Source organism: Macaca nemestrina, chromosome 2 (assembly GCF_043159975.1).
Source record: "Macaca nemestrina isolate mMacNem1 chromosome 2, mMacNem.hap1, whole genome shotgun sequence".
Lineage (NCBI taxonomy): Eukaryota > Metazoa > Chordata > Mammalia > Primates > Cercopithecidae > Macaca > Macaca nemestrina.
In genome coordinates, this window is record NC_092126.1 from 176085530 (window position 1) to 176108116 (window position 22587).

General features: G+C 37.6%; 1 protein-coding gene across 4 annotated transcripts in view; it reads right to left on the reverse strand.

The window, feature by feature from the left end:
• The window catches only part of LOC105477538 (BBX high mobility group box domain containing), a 269896-nt gene that overhangs the window by 181877 nt on the left and 65432 nt on the right, over positions 1–22587 (reverse strand). Inside the window, exon 1 of one of the 4 annotated variants that reach the window (XM_071092477.1) lies at positions 14287–14635. The exons of the other annotated variants lie outside the window; for them this stretch is intronic. The gene's annotated coding sequence lies outside the window, so the exon portion shown is untranslated. Of the gene's footprint in view, positions 1–14286; positions 14636–22587 lie in introns of those variants that run through there. 4 annotated transcript variants of the gene reach the window in all.

Consider the following 22587-nt stretch of genomic DNA (forward strand, 5'->3'; position numbering starts at 1 on the left):
AAAAAAAAAAAAAAAACCAAAAACAAAAACAAAAACATGGTATGTATGTTGACCCTGAACTTCAGCTATACAGTATTCTTTCTAAAGTTTATTGAGCTCCACTCAGTCTCTTAACAGTAATAATAAAAACAATTAACAAAGAAAAAAATAGGAAAATGACTGTTGCAATGTGCCATGTACAAAATAATTTGTTGGAAGCTATAGAAGATATGTCTATAAGCAATCTCTGAATACTAATTTTCAGAGGTTAGGGTTTTAAATCTCTACATTTTAAAATTCTACAACAAAAAGCATGTGTATTGAATCTCTGTTTCCCAATGTGATGGGTTTTTCCCTGATATCTTATTTCTGTTATCAAATTAATATGAATACTTCATAAGTACCACTCAAGAATTAACTAATTCTACTAGTAATTATATTTTATCTATTTGTCACACATTACAGTTTTCAACTGTACAATTCTATATAGTTCACACATATATACATGGTTCATCATGGTTGTATATATATTCAAATTTTATTTCCTATTAAAAACATCTGATTAAAAGCATCATTATGAGACATGAGAATAATAAAAGGATAACAGGAATGTATTTTAGGATACGAGATAAAAGAAATAGCCATCCATTTCTGACCTACCCTGGGCCAGAGGCGAGCCCAGTGCCCTAAAGAGTAACACCCAGGCTTGGCAACATTCACCACAAGCTGACTAAAGAGCGCTTGAGGCCTTCAGTGCACATCAGCGGTACCCTGGCACTACTCCCCATGGGCCTGTGGTGGTGGTTGTGGACACAGAGAGACTCCTCTGCCTGGGGAGAGGGGAGGGAAGAGTGAGAAGGACTTTGTCTTGTGGTTTCAGTAACAGCTTAGCTGCAGTAGAATAGAGTACCAGGTATACCTCTCAGGTTTCTGACTCCAGGCTCTGGTTCCCAGACAGCATCTCTGGATCCACCCAGGGCCTGGGGAATTTGCCACCCTGAACAGAAGGACACAAGACTGCCTGCCTTGACCATCTGCTGATTGTGGAGCCCTAAGGCCTTGAGTGAACATAGGCAGTAGACAAGCAGTGGTTACAGCAGGCCTCGGCAAGACCCAGTGCTGTGCTGGCTTCAGGTCTGACCTAGAACAATTAAGGTGGTGCTGGCCACAGGGGTGCTTGTGTCACCCATCCCCCAGCTCTAGAGAGCTCAGCATAGACAAAGAGATTCCGCTTGTTTGGGGGAAAGTAAGGAAAGAGAACAACAGTCTCTGCCTGCTAACCCAGAGAATTCTTTTGGATCTTATCCAAGATCACCAAGGTAGTACCTCTACAAATCTGCAAGAACCACAGCATTGCTGAGCTTGAGGTGCCCCCTAATACAGACACAACTACTGTGACAAAAAATGGATCACAATACCCATGACCCTTCTAATACCTGGAAAGCCTTCTTAATAAGGACAGGTACAAACAAACCTGGACTGCAAAGGCTACAGTAAATACCCAACTTTTCAATGCCCAAACACCAACGAACATTCACAAACATCAAGACCATCCAAGAAAACATGATGTCACCAAACAAACTAAGGCACCAGGGGTCAAGCACAGAGAGACAGGGCTATGTGACCACAGAGTTATGTGACCTTTCAGACAGAGAATTCAAAATATGTTTTGAGGAAACTCAAAGAAATTCAAAATAACAGAGAAGAAATTCAGAATCCTATCAGATAAATGTAATAAAGAGACTGAAATAATTTTAAAAAATCAAGCAAAAATCTGGAATTGAAAAATGCAACTCACCAACTAAAGAATGTATCAGAGTCTCTAAATAGTAGAATTGATCAAGCAGAAGAATTAGTGAGAATGAAGACAAGCTCTCTGAAAATACATGATCGGAGGAGAGAGAAAGAAAAAAAGAATAAAGCATGCCGACAAGATCTGGAAAACCTCAAAGAGGAAAATCTAGGAGTTACTGCACTTAAAGAGGAGGTAGAAAGAGAGGGGTAGAAAGCTTATTCCAGGGGTTTATTACAGAGAACTTCCTAACCTAGAGAAAGATATCAAAATCCAAGTATAAGAAGGTTATATAACACCAAGCAGATTTAACCCAAAGAAGACTACCTCAAGGCATTTAATATTCAAACTCTCAAAGGTTAAGGGTAAAGAAAGGATCCTAAAAACATCAAGAGGAAAGAAACAAATAACATACAACAGAGCTCCAATATGTCTGGCAGCAGACTTTTCAGTGGCAACCTCACAGGCCAGGAGATAGTGGCGTGACATATTTAAAATGCTTAAGACAAAAAACTTTCACACTAGAATAGTATATCTGGTGAAAATAATCCTTCAATCATAAAGGAGAAATAAAGACTCCCCCAGACAAACAAAAGCTGAGAAATTTCAACACCAAATCTGTCCTGCAAGAAATGCTAAAGGAAGTTCTTCAATCTGAAAGAAAAAGATTATGAGCAAGAAGAAATCATCTGAAGGAATAAAACTCATGGCTGATAGTAAGAGTACAAAGAAAAACACAGAATATTATAATACTGTAATTGTGGTATGTAAAGACAACAATCTTAAGTAGAAAGACGAAAATATGAAGTAATAAAAAATACAACAACTTTTCAAGACACGCACCGTATAATAAGATATAAATACAAAAAACAAAATGTTAAAAAGCGGGGAGATGAAATTAAAATATACAGTTTTTAATAGTTCTCATTTTGCTTGTTTGTTAAGGCAAACAGTGTGAACTTGTTATCAGTTTAAAATAATAGGTTCTAAGATATTATTTGCAAGTCTCATGGTAACCTCAAACCTAAAAACATACACCAGATAAACAAAAAATAAAAAGCAATAAATTCAAACATACCACCAGCGAAAATCACCTTCACTAAAAGGAAGACGAAAAGTAAGAAAAAAAAGAAAAGAGGACCACAAAACCACAAAACAAATAACACAATGGCAGGAGTAAGTCTTAACTTATCAATAATAATGTATGATGTAAATGGACTAAACTCTCCCATCAGAAGACATAGTGACTAAATGCTTAAAAAAAAAAAAAAAAAAAAAAAACCAATGATCTGTGGCCTATACGAAACATACTTCACATATAAAGACACACAAATACTGAAAATAAAGGGAGGGGGAAAAGACAATCCATGCAAGTAGAAACCAAACAAAAGGAGCAGGAGTGCCTATACCTATGTCAGACAAAATAGGTTTCAAGACCAAAACTAGAAGAGAAAAAGAAGATCACTATATAATGATAAAATAGTTAATTCAACAGGAGAATCTAATAATTGTAAATACATATGTACCCAACACTGGAATACCCAGATACATAAATAAAATATTATTAGAGCTAAAGAGAAAGAGAGAGAGAAGAAAGAAAGAGAGAGAGAGAGAGAGAGACAGAGAGAAAGAGAGACCGACCAATACGATAAGAGCTGGAGACTTCAACACCCCAATTTCAGCATTGGACAGATCATCCAGAGAGAAAATTAACAAAGAAACATTGGATTTAATCTGTGCTACAGATCAAATGGACCTAATGGATATACACAGAACACTTCATCCAATAGCTGCAAAATACACATTCTTCTCCTTAGCACATGGATCATTCTAAAAAATAAACCATATCTTAGGCCAAAAAACAAATCTTAAAACTTTCAAAATAATAGTAAGCATTTTCTCTGACCACAAAATGGAATAAAACTAGAAATCAATAATAAAAGAAACTTAAACACAGGAAATTAAACAATGTCTTCTTGAATGATGAGTAGGTCAAGGAAGAAATTAAGAAGGAAATTGAAAAATTTCTTGAAACAAATGATAATGGAAACATAAACCTATGGGATGCAGGCAAAAGCAGTACTAAGAGGGAATTTTATAGCTATAAGTGTCTACAATCAAAAGAAGAACAAGTTCAAATAAACTACATGTTGATGCATCTTAAAGAACCAGAAAAGCAAGGGCAAACCAAACCTAAAGTGGAAGGAAAGAAATAAAGATCAGAGTAGAAATAAATGAAATTGAAATAAAGAAAACAATACAAAATATCAATAAATGAAAAGCTGGTTTTTTTGAAGATAAATAAATTGACAAACCTTTAGCCAGGCTAACAAAAAAAGAGAATAATCAAATAAATAAAATAAGAGATGAAAAGGACATTACAACCAACACCACAGAAATTCAAAGAATTACTAGAGGCTACTATGACCAACTACCTACCAATAAATTGGAAAATTAGAAGAAATGGATAATTTCCTAGACACATAGACTCATACAACTTATCCATATTGAATGATAAAGAAATCCCAAACTTGAAAAGACTAATAACAAGTAATGAGATCAAAGCCATAATACATTCTTCTAGCAAAGAAAAGCCTGGAACCTGATGGTTTCACAGATGAATTCTACCAAATATACTAATACGAATGCCACTGAAACTATTCCGGAAAATAGAGGAGATGGGAATACTTCCAAACTCATTCTTCAAGGCCAGTATTACCCTGATACCAAAACCAAATAAAGACACATCAAAAAAAGAAAAGTATAGGCCAATATCCCTGAGGAACACTGATGCAAAAGTCCTCAACAAAATACTAACAAATTGAATTCAACAACACATTAAGAAAATCATTCATCATAATCAAGCGGGATTTACCCCAGGGATGCAAGGATGGCTCAACATATGCAAATCAATCAATGTGATACATCATATCAACAGGATGAAAAAAACTAAAAGCCTTTCCTCTCAGATCTGGAACAAGACAAAGATGCCTACTTTCACCACTGTTAAGAGTATTAGAAGTCCTAACCAGAGCAATCAGACAAGAAAAGGCAATAAAGGGCACCCAAATTGGAAAGGAAGAAGTCAAATTATCCTTGTTTGCGGATGATATGATCTTATATTAGGAAAATCCTAAAGATTCACCCAAAAACTATTAAAACTGATAAACAGATTCAGTAAATTTGCAGGATACAAGATCGGCATACTAAAATCAGCAGCATTTCTATATGCCAACAATGGCATTTCTATATGTGAACAATCTGAAAAAGAAGTCAAAAAAGTAATCCAATTTATAGTAGCCAAAAATAAAATTAAATACATAGAATTAACCGAAGAAGTGAAAGATCTCTACAATGAAAACTATTTAACATTGGTAAAAGAAATCAAAAAGGACACAAGAAAATGAAAAGATACTCCATGTTCAAAGATTGTAAGAATTAATATTATTAAAATGTCCATACTACCCAAGCAATCTACAGATTCAATATAATCCCTCTCAAAACAGCAATGACATTCTTTATAGAAATAGAAAAAAAGTTCTAAAATTTATATAGAACCACAAAAGACCCAGACTAGCCCCAAACTCATCCTGAGCAAAGAAGAACAAAACTGGAGGAATCACCTTAACTGACTTCAAATTACACTACAGAGCTACAGTAACCAAACAGCACAGAACTGGCATAACAGACACATAGACATAGAACAGGATAGAGAACCCAGAAACAAATCCATACATCTACGGTGAACTCATTTTTGACAAAGATGTCAAGAACATACACTGGGGAAAGGACAGTCTCTTCAATAAACGGTCCTGGGAAAATGATATCCATATGCAGAAGAATGAAACTAGACTCATATATCTCACCATATACAAAAATAAAATCAAAATGGATAAATGTATTAAAGACTTAAATCGAAGATCTCAAACTATGAAACTACTAAAAGAAAAAAATTGGAGAAACTTACCAGGACTTTGGAGTGGGCAAAGATTTCTTGAGTAATACCCCATAAGCGCAGGCAACCAAAGAGAAAACGGACATATAGGATCACATCGAGTCAAAAAGTTCCTTGCACAACAAAGGAAACAATCAGCAAAGTGAAAAGATAACCCACAAAATGAGAGAAAATGTTTGCAAACTGTCCATCTGACAAGGGATTTATAACCAGAATATATAAGGAGCTCAAATAACTCTAAAGAAAGACTAATTTTAAAATGGCCAAAAGATCTGACTAGACATCTCTCAAAAGAAGACATACAAACAGCAACAGGTACATAAAAAGGTACATAACATCACTCATCATCAGAGAAATGGAAATAAAAACTACAATGAGGTATCATCTCACCCCTGTTAAAATGGCTTTTATCCAAAAGACAGGCAACAGCAAATGCTGGCAAGGATACGGAGAAAAGGAAACCCTTGTACGTCGCAGGTGGGAATGTAAATTAGTACAACCACTATGGAGAACGGTTGGGAGGTTCCTCAGAAAACTAAAAATAGAGCTACCACATGATCTAGCAACCCCACTGCAGATATATACTACCTAAAAGAAAGCAAATCAATATATCAAATAGATACCTGCACTCCCGTGTTTATTGCAGCACTACTCGCAATAGCCAAGGTTTGGAAGCAACCTAAGTGTCTACCAGCAGATGAATGAACAAAGAAAATGTGGTACACATACACAATGGAATACTATTCAATCTTAAAAAAGAATAAGATCTTGGCCGGGCCCAGTGGCTCACACCTGTAATCCCAGCACTTTGGGAAGCTGAGGTGGGTGGATCACCTGAGGTCAGGAGTTTGAGACCAGCCTGGCCAACACGGTGAAACCCTGTCTCTATCAAAAATATAAAAATTAGCTAGGCATGGTGGTGGGCACCTGTAATCCCAGCTACTCAGGAGGCTGAGGCAGAACTGCTTGAACCCAGGAGACAGAGGTTGCAGTGAGCCAACACAGTGCCACTGCACTCCAGCCTGGGCAACAGAGTGAGACTCCATCTCAAAAAAAAAAAAAAGAAGAAGATCTTGTTATTTGCAACAACATGGATGAAACTGGAGGTCATTATGTTAATAAGCCAGGCACAGAAAGACAAACATCATATGTTTTCACTAATCTAGGGAAGCTAAAAATTAAGACAACTGAACCATTGGAAATAGAGTAAGTAGAATGATGGTTACCAGAGAGTTGAGGGGGAAGTGGGGATGGTTAATGGGTACAAAAATGTAGTTATAAGGAATAAGATCTAGTAGTTGATAGCACAACATGGTGACTACAGTCAATAATAATTTAATCATACATTTAAAGATAACTAAAGAGTATAATCAGATCGTCTGTAACACAAGGGGTAAAGACTTGAGGTGATGGATACCCCATTTACCCTGATGTGATTATTATACACTGTGTGCCTATATCAAAATATCCCATATACTCCATAAATGTATGTATCTATAAGGTACCCACAAAAATTCAAAATAAAACATTTTTAAAAAGAGAGAAATAGCCATGTAAAAATATAACCAATATTAATTGAGTAATATAAAATATCCTACAAAATAGGAAACGGACACTTGGAAATACTGGGGTAGAGAAAGCAAGGGATGTTTCAAAAGTGTAGCATCACATGGTATTATGATGATATTATGCCAGCCTCAGGTTAATAAAACCAGGGGCTTCCAAACTATGAAGGAACACAATCAACCTGTATTAACCAAAAGGCTGAAGGAATAGCCCAGTCTGGTTGACTAATTTTACTTCTGAAGCCTTTTTGTTTCAAACATCTGCTATTGCAAACCATTTTAAAATATATTAAAGTATACTTCCTTGCTTTAGTAAGTACAATATAGTGAACATAATTAAATCTCCCACCGTCGACCATGGGTCTCACCATATATTAGGATAAGCATTGCTGTGAACATTATTTCTCACAGGACCCAAACAAAGATGTGAACATTTGGGTTATATATGTATACAAACTGACCCTAGGCTATTAATTCTTTGGAAACTCCTCTTTTTTCAACCACAACTATTTAAAATCAATTTTTAAAGGGAAGAAAAAGAGCTTATTTTCCTATAAGTCAAGGGCAGGAAAAATAAACCTGGGTATCTGCACTTTTACTATATCATTGGAGATTTTCGAAATTAATAGGTATTCTTGAAAAATCTGTTCCATTTTCAACAGTTAAGGCAATGAGTATCCAAGAGCAAAGCCTGGGGATAAGAAAAGTAAAATCCAATTCCTATGTGAACAAGAAAATAGTACTGAAGAAAGCTGCTCAGTATCCAGGTAATTACTAAGCATGTCTTATGTACTAAGAACCCTGGCTAAGCACTATGGCTACAGCAAGCCTTCACTTCCTGTGCTTCCATTTCTTCATCTGCAAAATGAGGAGATGGGACATATATGCCTCTCCCTTTATATACAAAAGTTCTCATACTGTGATTTATTAAGAGCAAAATGATATTACTGAACCATCAACTGTGTGTTTGGGTGGTGAGAGGGTGGTAGGAGGAGGAAGGGATATCTAACTCTCCAAGGAAAGTAAAAATTTGGATGCCCTAATTCCTAAGAAAACTATTCTCTGCAGTTAACTTAGGAATGTTGGCTAGTTATTTTACTCCTCTTTTTATTGCTTTGGGCAGAACACTGAGTGACTAACAAATCCATGACTGAGCTATATGTTAAAATGCTGTGCGGTTTAATATTAAATGCCCCCCCTCCCAAAAAAAAGAAAGTGAAGAATCCATGGAAGCTTCTGTTTCCTTTTAGTTTTCTTTGAAGTCTTATCCTAAATGACAAATTGCATCAGCTATTGCAGTTTGATACAAAGAGTACTGAAGTGAGGACCAGTAGAGTTAGATTTGGGTTCTAGGCTTGATGGTAGTGAACTATACACAAATCACCTGCTTATTCACAAAATATTGCCTTCTGTTGTTAATCAAGAATGTTATGACAGATACAACACATTTCCTTTTAAAATAAAGGTGGCATGCCAATAGTTCAGGAGAATGCAATGGTTATAATGTATTTTGATTGTGAAAAGGCATCTCACCAAGTACTGAATACAAACATTAAAACAAGCTATGTAGTCAAGTAAATTCTTAACTCTAAACAGCAAGTTTTGAGTAATGAATCAAAAGGCACACTGGAAAGATGAACTGAAATAAGAATATATTTAACTGTGGATCCAAATGAAGGGCCTGGATCATTCTTTAAAATTGTTGCTATATACATGTAATACATTTCTGGCATTCAGTTTCGATGTATTATTTCCCTGTGTGGAATAACTGATCCACTGCGTTTTCCTCTTATGTTTCAAAAGGAAAAATGTAAATCCTGGCAATAAAGTGGGGGGAGGGGGAGGGGAGCCATGTAAGTATGGGGAAGGAGAGGCCTGATTTAAGCCGTTTATGTACTTGAAAAGGAACTAAGGGCTTGAGCTGACTTTGAGCTCCACATGAGTCAACAGTGTGACATGACTGCCAAAAAAACTAATGTAATCTTAGCCACCAATAACAGAAGTGGCATGTACAGAATCATGGAGTTACAGCTTTACTGTAGCCTCTGCATCCTCTGCTGGGCCCCAGACATCTAGAATGATAGGCTCAGTCCTGAAAGTACCCTATTTAAGAGTGATAGTGACAAACCAGCAATTCCAGGAAGGGGAGTGACCAGAATAGCGAAGAACCTAGAATACAAGTCCTGAAGACTGCAGGAAGTAGGACTATTTAGGCTGGGAAAGCTAAGTCTTGATGGAGAGATTATATTAAATATGTGATGAGCTGCTCAGTGACAGAAGAGTTCCAACCTAAGAGGACACAAACCAAAGCAGATACAAACAGTACCCAACACAGAACAGGCTGCGACAGCACTAGGTATGTTCAGGCAATGCAACTGTCAAGTCTGACTACACATTAGAAACACCTGGGAATAGTTTTAAAACTATCAATGCCCAGGCCCCATCCCCAAGCAATTAAATTAAGATCTCTCAGGAAAGGCCTGGGCAATGGGAGGAATTAAAAACTTCCCTGGGGGTTCTAATATGCAGCTACATTTGAGAATGACCAAGGTAAAGACAGGCAATCCTTGGAGATAATATGGGTTCAGTTCCAGACCATCATAATAAAGCGAGTATCACAATAAGGCAAGTCACACCAACTTTTTGGTTTCCCAGTGCATACAAAAATTAGATTTACACGATACTGTACTATATTAAGTACGCAAATAATATTATTACAAAAAAAAAAGGAGTATGTACTAAATTTTAAAATATCTTATATTTTAAAAATACTAGTGATCATCTGAGCTTTCAGTAAGTCATACTCTTTGCTGCTGAGGGGTCTTGCCTCCATGTTGATGGCTGCTGACAGATCAAGGTGGTGGTTGCCGAATGTCAGGGTGGCTGTGGCAATTTCTTAAAATAAGATGACAAGGAGGCCAGGTGCGGTGGTTCACACCTGTAATCCCAGCACCTTGGAAGGCCGAGGTGGGTGGATCACGACGTCAGGAGATCAAGACCATCCTGGCCAACATGGTGAAACCGTATCTCTACTAAAATTACAAAAATTAGCCAGGCATGGTGGTATGCACCTGTAATCCTAGCTACTCAGGAGGCTGAGGCAGGACAATCACCTGAACCTGGGATGTGGAGGATGCACTGAGCTGAGATCCTACCACTGCACTCCGGCCTGGGTGACAGAGCGAGACTCCATCTCAAAAAAATAAATAAATAAAAAATAAGGTAACAAGGAAATTTAATGCATTGACTCTTCCTTTCACAAAAGATGGATCTGTATGTACCAGGAGATGTGGTTTGATAGCATTTTACACACTGTTTTCAAAACTGGAATCAGGCTGGGCACGGTGGCTCATGCCTATAATCCCAGCACTTTAGGAGGCTGAGGCGGGCGGATCACAATGTTAAGAGATCGAGACCATCCTGGCTAACAGGGTGAAACCCCGTCTCTACTAAAAATACAAAAAAATTAGCCGGGTGTGGTGGCGGGCACCTGTAGTCCTAGCTACTCGGGAGGCTGAGGCAGGAGAATGGCATGAACCTGGGAGGCAGAGATTGCAGTGAGCCGAGATCTCGCCACTGCACTCCAGCCTGGGCGATAGAGCAAGACTCCATTTCAAAAAACAAAAACAAGAAAACTGCAATCAATCCTCTTAAACCCCACCACTGCTTTATCAACGAAGTTTACATAAAGGTCTAAATCTTTTGTTGTCATTTCAACAATGTTCACAGCATCTTTATTAGAAGTAGATTCCATCTCAAAAACCAGTTTATTTGTTCATCCACAAGAAGCAACTCCTCCTCATCTGTTCAAGTATCCATTGTAACACTACAGTAATTCAGTCATATATTCAGGCTCCACTTCTAATTTCAGTTTTCCTGCTATTTCTACCACTTCTACAGTTATCCTTTCCACTGATAGCTTGAATCCCTCAATGTCATCCATAAGAGGTAGAATCAACTTCTTCCAAACTCCTGTTAATGTTGATATTTTCACCTCCTCCCAATGAATCACCAATATGTATTTTTTGAGACAAGGTCTCACTATGTTGCCCAGGCTGATGGTCTCAAACTCCTGGGCTCAAGTGATCCTCCTGCCTTGGCCTCCCAAGTGCTGAGATTATAGGTGTGAGCCACCATGTCTGGCCAAATTACCAATATTCTTAATGGCATCGAGAATGGTGAATCTTTCCAGAAGGTCTTCAATGACTATGCCCAGATCCATCAGAGCAATCACTATAATCACTATTTATGGCAGCTGTAGCCTTATGAAATGTATTTCTTAAATAATAAGACTTTGAAGTCAAAATTACTACATGATCCATGGGCTACAGAATGAATGCTGTGTTAGCAAGCATGAAAACAACATTAATCTCCTTGTACACCTCCATCAGAGCTCTTGTGTGACTAGGTACATAGTCAATGAGCAGTAACATTTTGAAAGGAATCATTTTTTCTGAGCAGTAGGTCTCAACAGTGGGCTTAAAATATTCAGTAAACCCTGCTGTGAACATACGTGCTGTCATCCAGGCTTGGCTGTTGCACTGATAAAGCTCAATCAAAACAGATTTAGCAGAATCCTTAAGGGTCCTGGTATTTTTCAAATGGTAAATGAGCAATGGCTTTATCTTATAAAATCACCAGCTGCATTAGCTGAGAGTCAGCCTGTCCTTTGAAGCTCTTTGAAGCTAAGCATTGACTTCTCTCTAGCTTTGAAAATCCTATATAGCATCTTCCTCCAACCGAAGGCTATTTTGTCCACATTGAAAATATGTTGTTTAGTGTAGCTGCTTTCATCAATAGTCTTAGCTCCATCTTCTGGATAACTTGCTGTAGCTTCTCCATCAGCACTTGCTGCTTCCCCTTGTACTTTTATGTTATAGAGACAGTTTCTTTCCTTAAGCCTCATGAACCAACCTCTGTCAGCTTCAAACTTTTCTTCTGCAGCTTTTTCATCTCTCTCAGGCTTCTTCAGAGGATTGAAGAGAGTTAGGGCCTTGCTCCGGATTAGTCTTTGGCTTAAGGGAGTGTTGTGGCTGGTTTGATCTATCCAGACCAAACTTTCTCCGTATCAACAATAAGACTGTTGCTTTCTTATCATTGTGTGTTCACTGGAGTAGTACTTTTAAGTTTCTTCAAGAACTTTTCCTTCGCATTCACAACTTGGCTAGCTGCTAGTGTAAGAGGCCTACCTTTTCGCCTCTCTCACCTTTCAACATGCCTTCCTCAATAAGCTTAATCATTTCTAGCTTTTCATTTAAAGTGGGAAACATGAGACCCTTTCACTTCAAAACTTAAAGGCCACTACAGGGTAACTGATTGGACTAATTTCAATATTGTTGTGTCTGAGACAATTGGGAGGCCTGAGGGAGAAAAATGGGAACGGCCAGTGGATGGAGCAATCAGAACACACAACTTTTACCAACTCAGTTTGCAGTTTTGTATGGGTGCAGTTCGTGGTGCCCCAAAACAATTACAATAGTAACAACAAAGATCACTCGTCACAGATCACCATAGCAGATATGGTAATAATGAAAATATCTGAAACGTTACAAGAATGACCAAAATTTAACACAGAAACAGGAAGCGAGGGCATATCGCTGGGAAAACGGTGCTGATAGACTTGACACAGGGTTGCCACAGATCTTCAATTTGTAAAAAAAAATACAGTATCTGTGATGTGCAATAAAGTGAAGCACAGTAAAGCGAGGTACACATGGACAGTCAGGATGGTCACTTGTCTCTCTGTGGGGTAGAGGTGAGTCCTCCTCAGAGGCCTGTATTAGGTTTACTTCCCAGATTTCTTCTTCTCTAGAACTTCTAATATTTTTAACTTGTTAGGCCCAACATTATCCTCTATGATCATGAAGATTAACTCCTTTTTATAAATACTTGAAAAGACACGAAATTTAAATGGTGCACTCTCAAGAATTTATAATAGCTTGGGTTATAACAGCCAGCGTATTCTATTCATGAATAAAAGGTTTCAAAGATTTAAGCACTACTGTCTTTGTGGAAAAGAACAGTGCCAGCACCTTTGTATGTAAATTAATTTAAACAATTTAATTTTCCAAGTTTTGTAAAATAAATTTAAAACATACTAACATTCAAATGTTCTCCAGTATCTTCCACGATAAAACAATTGAAATCAAGTAGAAATTACTTTGTAGTTTGAATGGTCTCTACTACCAGTAGCACATCTAATGTACATGATAAAATGTTATATATTTTCCTACTTTAAACATTTCTAAAACTTTCTATAACAGAACAATCTGGCTTTTTAGTAACGAATATACAGTTCTCCATGCTTCCTTAGGTGTTGGTTAGATTCTTGTTCTTAATACTTTTCTCTGACTACTGAATAAAAACATTTATAAAGATTTCTTAATTTCCTTTGAAAATATACATGTGTGTGTGTTCAAAAGGCTTCTGGCCTTAATATAGGTCAGGCATCAATGGTTGTAGGCTATGCTTCTAAATTTTAGTGGCCCCTCCAGATTTTTCCACTTAGATGTAACACACACCCTCTAAAAACTTTAAAACTTTCACTTTAGATTACAATAAATCATCACCCACTTCCTTTTACTTTTGCCATCTGTCAGTGCAAAAAGCTCCTAATGAATCTGAAGCTTCTTCTAGGCTACTCGGAGTCTCTCTCATTAATCTTTGTCATGTGGTTCATAAATAATGAGAGATGTATTAAAAATCATCATCTTGTTTACAGACAACCGCCACCAAAAGAGCCTGGAATAACACCGTGGATTTGACTAGATGTTTTCAGCCTGAACGAGCATTTCAGGAGTCCTGATGTGGGAACGAAGCATATATTTAACCTTTTTTACCATTAAGCTGGTTAACTGTGCTATGTTTCAAATAAGGATTACCCTTTCCATATCAAAACACTAGCTAGAATTACGACCTTACAGCCATCTAAGCAGTTGCTGGACGGGCAGTTTGCTCCACAGCCAACAGTCACCTTTCCATTTTCAAGCACATACCTCTCACAGAAATGTTTTCAGTGCGGCAGTCTACAGAGCTGGTTATAACACCGGCACGATGTGACAACAAAATTCAAGATGATTTTGCTCTTTCAGCCTGCCCCCCTCTGTTTTTTTTAAATTCTTTCCTCCTCCTTCATCCCCCAAAGGAAACCAAACCAACAATACTTCCACAAAACCAGCCTCAGAGTTATGAATATAATTCTTTCAGTGAAAGCAGACCAGCTTTATAGGGGAACAGCTTTCATGAGAAGCAGGAAGCTGATCTGAGCAGCAGAGAGCAGGGATGGGGCGGAGCAGAAAGGAACTGAGCTGGGGGAGAGAGCGAAGCACAGACAGTCCTGGCTGCTTCTAGTTACTTATTGACAGTTTCATCTAATAGCACAGATTTATAAACAGGGTGAGCATCCATCCTGCCATACCTTTCCTTCCTTTTACGAATCTCTGTCAATCTGGTAAACTACTACACAGGGGAAAGTAAGGCCTTACAGCCCCGCCAGAGCCCAGTTGCAGGGAAATGATGTAAGCTTCCCACCTCCCACCAGCCCCCGCTCTGCCAATCCACCTCTACTCTGACCTGTTAATATCCCCTTCCTCCCCCAGGGCCACTGCCTGGGGCCAGAGGGCCCCAGGCTTGCCTAGCTGTGTCCTGTTGTGGGGCAGAAAGTATCTGCCAGGGGGTAAGCAGTATTTTTGTTTTGAGAAAGTCTTCAATGAGAAAGTAAATGCCTTTCTATTTAAAAAATAATGCTGAATCACCAAAAGCTAATCAGCCCTCAAGAGAAATAGTATTAAATAGGATTGAGGTGAGGAATGCAATTTAGCAAAAGGCAGCAGAAGGTGTGATGTAACAAAGGTTATAATACTGGGAGTTAAGGGACATAGGTTCTACTTTTTCCCTACCACCTATGTGACTTCAGACAATTGGCGTAACCTCTCTAGTTTCATTTTCTGTAAAACTAAAGAATTAATATAAATTATATCTGCAGTCTCTTGTACTATTGTAATTTTACAAACTGACACTCAAAATAAATAAGCCAGGAGGCAGAAAGTAATCTTACTGTGGTCAATTGTTTGTTGTTTACTCAAAATTGCAAGCAGTTCCCTATATTAAGCTATTTTAGATATGCTTTGCCAAAGTACTAGTCAATGCGAGTAGGACTAGCGCAAGCTATAAAAGGGGCTAAGTTACAGGTAGTTCAAGTGTTAATCCTGATCTGGAAAACTTACAGAGAATTAGGATTGCAAAGACTCATGCTCAGGAAAAGACAATTTATAAACAGATGCATAGACACAATCAGGACCAAAGATCTAAGACATTACCCTAGACAGCATAAACAATTTACCTTGGCCAGCAGTGTTCTAAGTTTAAGGGACATATACACACACACAGCCTAGAAATTCTTATTAAAAAATTAAGATGCCAAAATACAGCAATGACTATCACAAAAGTCTTCAAACTCGGATAAGTGAACTTCTGGAAGCATATGATTTTCCAAAGGATACGCAGGCACACAGGTAGTAAATCAATTTCCATGTCAGCTTTTCCAAGTACCCTCTCCTAAAACTGAGCTGTCTGAGAATGCTCCAGGGGAACAGATTCCCCTATCTTACCTTCCCTTTCCCAAACCCCTCAGTCTCCCATTTTACAAAATCAAGGCACACAGCTCACCCATCATCAGCCTCTCACTCTGGGGCATTGTTTGGGGTAGCGGACCCAAAAAAAAAAAAAAAAAAAAAAAAAAAAAAGAATACCTCTGGCCAGGACACAAGGGGACAATAAGAAATACTGTTGGTGAAAAAGTGAATGGCCCTAATCAATCACTCTTCTTTTGCAACTCAGGTGGCTTTGCCAGTTCTTTGTTTAGAATAAAACTGGAGAAGGGACCTAATTGAGTTGTCAGCTGATAAATCACTAAATCATTAAAAATAATTTTAAATGATAAATCATTGAAAGAAATGAGTAACACTGCTATATAAGTACTCTCATTCTCTTCAACTTACGTAAACAAAATTTCAGAGTGTATATAGTAAAAAAGAATGAAAAATATGCTGAACTCTTTCCCCAATAATATTCATATATTAATTATGAATTAATTAGAAGAAAAACACCAATGATGCATAAAGACATAAATTTCTAGGAAAATTGTATTTTTATCTCTAATATTTTTCAAAGATTTGCAATTTACATGTGTATTTTGACCTACTGTGTTCTAATCATCACTCTAATGATACTTTAAAAAAAAAAATCACTAGGAGCCGTATGGTCACAGAAAATTAACTTTTTTATCCAGAAATATGATAGGGTAATCAATAATAGATTTTTAAACATAACTATACATAAAGATAAAATGTGGAAAGAGTTTCAATTAACACAAAAATTTCACATAAAGAGTAGCTCATAAGTGGATAACAGAAAGTATTATAAAGTTATAGGCTTTGCTTAAGAAAAATATATTTAAGAATACAGCAATTTTACTCAGAAATGCCAATATTTACAATAAAATGGCAATTACACCATTAGCAAATGATTTAGACTTACGATGAAAAACTTCAAACGTCAATAAAGTAATCCATAGTTTTCAAAATTCTTTTACTGGAGTAAAAGTGTTTAAAGGCCACTGTACTGGTTTACTCTTCATCTATTCCACAACACAAAACACCTTTCAAGTGTCACTACAGAGTGAAAAAACTAACAAACAAACCAAAGAAAACAGCAATTTAGACCCTCAGGAAATGAGCCACTTTGATCAACTAAGTGTTCCAGATATTTGTGGTTATACTCGTTGAGTACCAAACAGTTTTGTTTTCTAATTTTAAACTAATCTAGATGAAAATGTTGTCAAAATGGGGAACTCTTTCCCAAGACGGACCACATTAACACGATTTAACCTTTATTAGTGTTTTCCAGGCAATGACCAGTAACATTAATCCCACTGAGCACTCACACATAATGCCCCCAAGACCCAGGAGGCTGCTCTGGTCTGGTTCTCTGCATCTCTGCCAGGAAATTGCAAGGTGTGGAATCTTATGAGCTGGGTTCAATTCCTGGCTTAGCTTATCTCACATAAGCTGCTAGCCCCTGAGAGAGGCACTGAAATTCTCTGGGTCCCAACTTTCTTCCCCATAAAAAGTTGTTAATACCATTACTTTCTTAAACTATCTCACAAAACTGACATGAGTGCAAAGATGTGAATACACTTTTTAGTTAAAGATTCCATATCAAGAAAACTTACTATGTTATGGATATTTTCCCCCTTTTGGTAAGGCTCCTCCTATCACTTCTCAACACTGAATGACTGCATGAAGTCCCTACCCCGGTTCCTGCCCCCAACCCCTGCATTCTAACTGCAGTAGGCATGGAAATCAGCCAAAAAAATTAATTAGATCTGTTTAATTTTAATAAAAATAGATTGAGTAAGAGATGTGTGTGCTGTCTATAAAATACAGCTGATCCTTAAACAACATAGGTTTAAACTATGTGATTCCACTTATGCACAGATTCTTTTCAAAAAAATATATTGGAAAACTATCTGGAGATTTGCGACAATTTGTGAAAACTCACAGACGAACTGCAAAGCCTAGAAATATCAAAAAAATTACGACAAAATTAGGTATGTCACGAGTGCACAAAACATATGTAGATACTAGTCTAATTATATGTTAACCAACTATTTATGTTGCTGGTAAGGCTTCCAGTCAACAGTAGGCTATTTAAGTTTTGGAGGAATCAAAAGTTCCACACAGATTTTTGTGCAGGGGTCAGCACGTTAAACCCCGTGTTGTTCAAAAGTAAGCTTTACATGAAATTTGTGAAATTTATTTTTAGAGATCATATGCATTTTGGACCACTGATAGTGATTGCTGAGTAAGGTATAGAACAATTTAACTATACGTGTTCCATACAAAACTTCAGTCTGCTCTGACATAACAAAAGAGTCACAGAAAGGAGAGGCCTAATATATTTTTAATCTGTGATCCTCATTCATTTTAGCGTCAAATCCATCTCCCTCTCAACCACTCACACAAGTCCGTACTGCTATACTTTTATTAGTTATTTCCGCACTAAATGTTTTTGCTTATTAATGTGTTTGACAGTCTGAAGCTTCAGTTTCCAAGTTCTTGGTTCACCCTGTCTGAAACCTCAGGTTCATTCCCAGAAGCATGAAATAAACCTTTCACTTTCAAGAAGTAGCAAATAAAATTCAAGTAACATCAGAGGGGAGGTATTCTGTTTTTTAAAATGCCCATATGGTAAGCTAGGCCCCTTATTCTCTTCCATAAATTATTATAAGGTTACTATTATTATATTCTCACTCGATCCTCTCTGCAACTCTGCCATTATTCCAGGTTAATGATTTGAATCTGAACCTCGTATGTATTTAAGTGACTTGCTCAAGGTCACAAAGGCAGCAGATGAAAGCCAAAACTAGAACTCAAGCCTCCAGATGGATGGTCCAGCCCAGTTCCCTAGTAAACATGCTTGCCCCACTGAAACAGCTCTGTTAGGATAAACACAGACTCTGCCGCAAGGAACGGCAGCAGCATTCCTGCTCTGTTCTATGATTCCCGTGGGGCATCGAGTTTTAAAGAGCAGACATTCTGGAGTGACACGGATGTGGGTTTGAATCCAGACAACGTAACTGTGAGCAAATTATTTAACTTTTCTAAGTCTCAATTTCCTCATCTGTAAAAGGTAATAACAGCAACTTTGAGGGATCAAAAAAGACAGTAACCTTAGTACATGCCAGTTAGCAACTTGAGTTTACCAAATAATAATTTTTTTTTCTTCAGGCAGGGGACAGTGGCAAAAATTTAAAAATAAGAACATAACATTTTAAAGCTATTATTATATGACATGTGTTAATTCATTTAAATCTCCCAACAGTCCTATGATGTGGTAAATACTATTCTTTTCATTCCTGTCTCACTGGTAAGGAAAGACCTTGTCTAGGAGAGGTAAGGCAATTCGCCTAGGGTCACAGAAATAAGAAATGAAAGAGCTAGCATTGAAGCTAAGCAGCCTGACTCTAGGGCTCGTAGTCAGAAATACGGCCTCTCTGGAAATGATATAATTACAGCACTGCCTTTATTCCCACCACCACCACCATCATTGTCATCTCTGCTGCCATCACCGACCCTGTCTATAGTTAGGCTAGAGGGGCTAGGTCTATGAAGCACCCCAGTGGTGATGAGACATAAAGAGACGAGAACTTGACTAAGTGAGACTGACAGGAGTAAGGGCTTCAGGGAAGAAGTCACCAAAGAAGCTGGTCCCCGGAAAAGAATAATGTGCAGCGGAATGGACGAACTAAATGGAGGCCTGCAACTGTGAACATGAAAAAATATCAGCTACTTGAAACGGGGAGGAAAGGGAAACAGCTCAAGAAAGATGAATTTGCATATAAAAAAATTTATCCGATGCCTAAAATAATACTAAAAGAAAAATAGCAAATACCTGGTCTGTGATACAACTTGGGGTCTAATCCTTGTCTATTAACTAACTGCTATCTGACTCTAAGAGAAAAATGTGATCATTTTAATCACCCCTCATTGACGACCTGATACAAGCACAAAGAAAAGCATTTGCCTCTGAAATATCAGAGCCCAGCAAAACCTCCCTCTCAACCACTGAACTGCAATTCTATTTCTACGGCAAATCTTAAATCATATGTGCATGCAATGTTATTTCTGGGTTCCTCTGAATAACTGTGTTTTGGGCCTTTAATCCACATTACTTTCCTCTACAACTTCTGTCTAAAACTAAAGCCTGTTTTTTTTGTTTTTGTTTTTGTTTTTTGGCGGGAGGGTTGTTTGTTTGTTTTGTTTTGTTTTCCACTTACAGGGACTGAGGGAAATCACAGTTTGCCCACTTCCTTTGGGCAGAAATAGGTTGCATCCTATGTACTTCCAAACACTCTGCATACCCACTTAGGGAGCAGATGACTCCCATCTGTGACTATAGATCTGGTTTCCCCAATATCCTCTACGATCCCCCAGAAGACCCATGTCTTGTTCATCTCTACAACCGCGGCACCTAGTATGCTGTGCTGCACTCAATAAATGTTGGAAGAAAAACTATTTGAAAGTTTTCAAGTCTGTTTTCTGAATTCTTCAAGGCTTCCGTTGCCACTCTGGAAGTCTATCTCCTTAGACAGTAATAATCTTGGATCACCAAAATTGATTAGGATTTAGTGGATGAGTGATTACTCTGGCATGGCACTTGGTTGGGAAAATAAAAAGGAAGCTTCCCTTGGGTTGATGTTTCAGTATCCATTTTGGTGAACAAACAGTCAGTATTCAGTTTTCAAACAAAAGATATGCCTTAGGGTCATGATCACTTAAAATTTATTACCTAGCTCAAAGGGCTTTGTTTATCCCATAATATCTAGCAAAGTGCCTAGCACAAGGTCAGTGTCAGATAAACACTTTTATATTGGTTGATTAATTGACTGTTGCTATTAGAACTGCCACAGGCCAAATGCAGACAATCCTTGAACTCCCAACGAGGGTGTTAAGAGATTTAGCAAAACACCAGTAAGACTTTAAGATCAGATAATTTGCTTTTTAGCAGTGCAAAGTTTAAATTATACATACTCAGAGACAATTTTGAAAACCTTAAAAAAAATCATAGTTCTTTATTTCTGTATAGGGTCCTTGAAAAACATAGAGCTAAACGAGCATTTGACCTTGATCTAAAAAAACCACTCTCCCACAAGATAAGCTGCACAACTTAACAGAAACTGTTGGCCCTTAAGACATGTGTGGAGTTGGGAGGTTCAGGATCAAGGATCACTTATTATAATATTCCCGAAACTCCCCAAATTCTATTACTATTTTGATGAATCTAAATATATTTATTTGAAACATCTGAAAAAGTTACCTCGGCATTCCTAAATATTACAAGTGCCCCTTTTATCAGTAAAACATGACCTCATACATACTGGTAAACACAGCAATATCAATATATAAATACATTTTAAATTTAAACTTTAGGTTCTATGTAAAAATCTATTTTTAAAAGTTTCACATTTCCCTAAAATGTCCTTGTATTACTGGACTCCAATAGACGTTTAAGATTGAGCATTCTGTTCAATACTAAGGCTGCTAAAATCGGTAATCTCATAAAGAACATACAGTCATCTTAATATACCTTTTTTTTTTTTTTTTTTTTTTTGAGGCAGGGTCTCGTTCTATCACCTAGATTGGAGTGCACTGGTGCAATCTCGGCTCACTGCAAACCTTCACACCCCAGGCTCAAGTGTCAATCCTCCCACCTGAGTAGCTGGAACCACACGTGCACACCACCAAACCCGGCTATTTAAAACACCATTTTGAACCCAAAACATTAAGAAAAATAAAGGAACAGTAAGTAGATTACATTTTGTAAACAGACAAGCTTACAAGTTTTCCTGGATATGAAAGTCACACTAAACTGGGAGACAATTAACTTCTTGATGGGGTTAATCTCTAATATGAAATCACAGTCATAGCTAACTAGAAATTATATATACAATGCCAAAAATATTCAAAAATAACAATTTTCGCACCATAAGGATTACAAAGGCTAACCAGCATAAAGACACTGGCAAGTTTCAGAATCTCCTCACCACGTAATTTCAAATATCTTCCCTTTACTTCCACGAAATTGTACTAAGAACATTTCAATCACCTATAATACTCTGCCTCAAGAAAACATTTCAGTGTGGGGTTTGGACCTTCCTTTTAAAAGTGTTTAGTAGATGTAACATTTACTGGCTGGGCAGCTCATGCCTGTAATACCAGCACTTGGGAGGCCAAGGTGGGAGGACTGCTTAAGCCCAGGAGTTCAAGACCCGCCTGGGCAACAAAGCAAGACTTCATCTGTACAAAAAATACAAAAATTAGCCAGGCATACTCGTGCATGCCTGTGGTCCTAGCTACTCGGGAGGGTGAGGCAGGAGGATCACTTGAGCCAGGGAGATTGAGGCTGCAGTGAGCCCTGATAGCGTGACCGTACTCTAGCATGAGTCAGAGTGAGACGTGTCTCAAAAAATAAAATAAAATAACACAACATAAATATCTCCCCCTTTCCTTTTTAACTTCTTTTAGCAGTTTACTGACCGTTTATAGATCTTAAACCAAGTCTTTATAAGCTTTTTTTAATGGACTTACATTCCTCCCCTGAATTCTCCAACCATGCTTTTGACCCATTTTACTCTTAGTTTGTAAGTTTTATAACTTTCTTCACTGTCCTATGAAAAATGAAGAATGTTAAGGAGCTTATTGGAAAACTAAGTTTGCTCTTTTCTTCAGATGGGC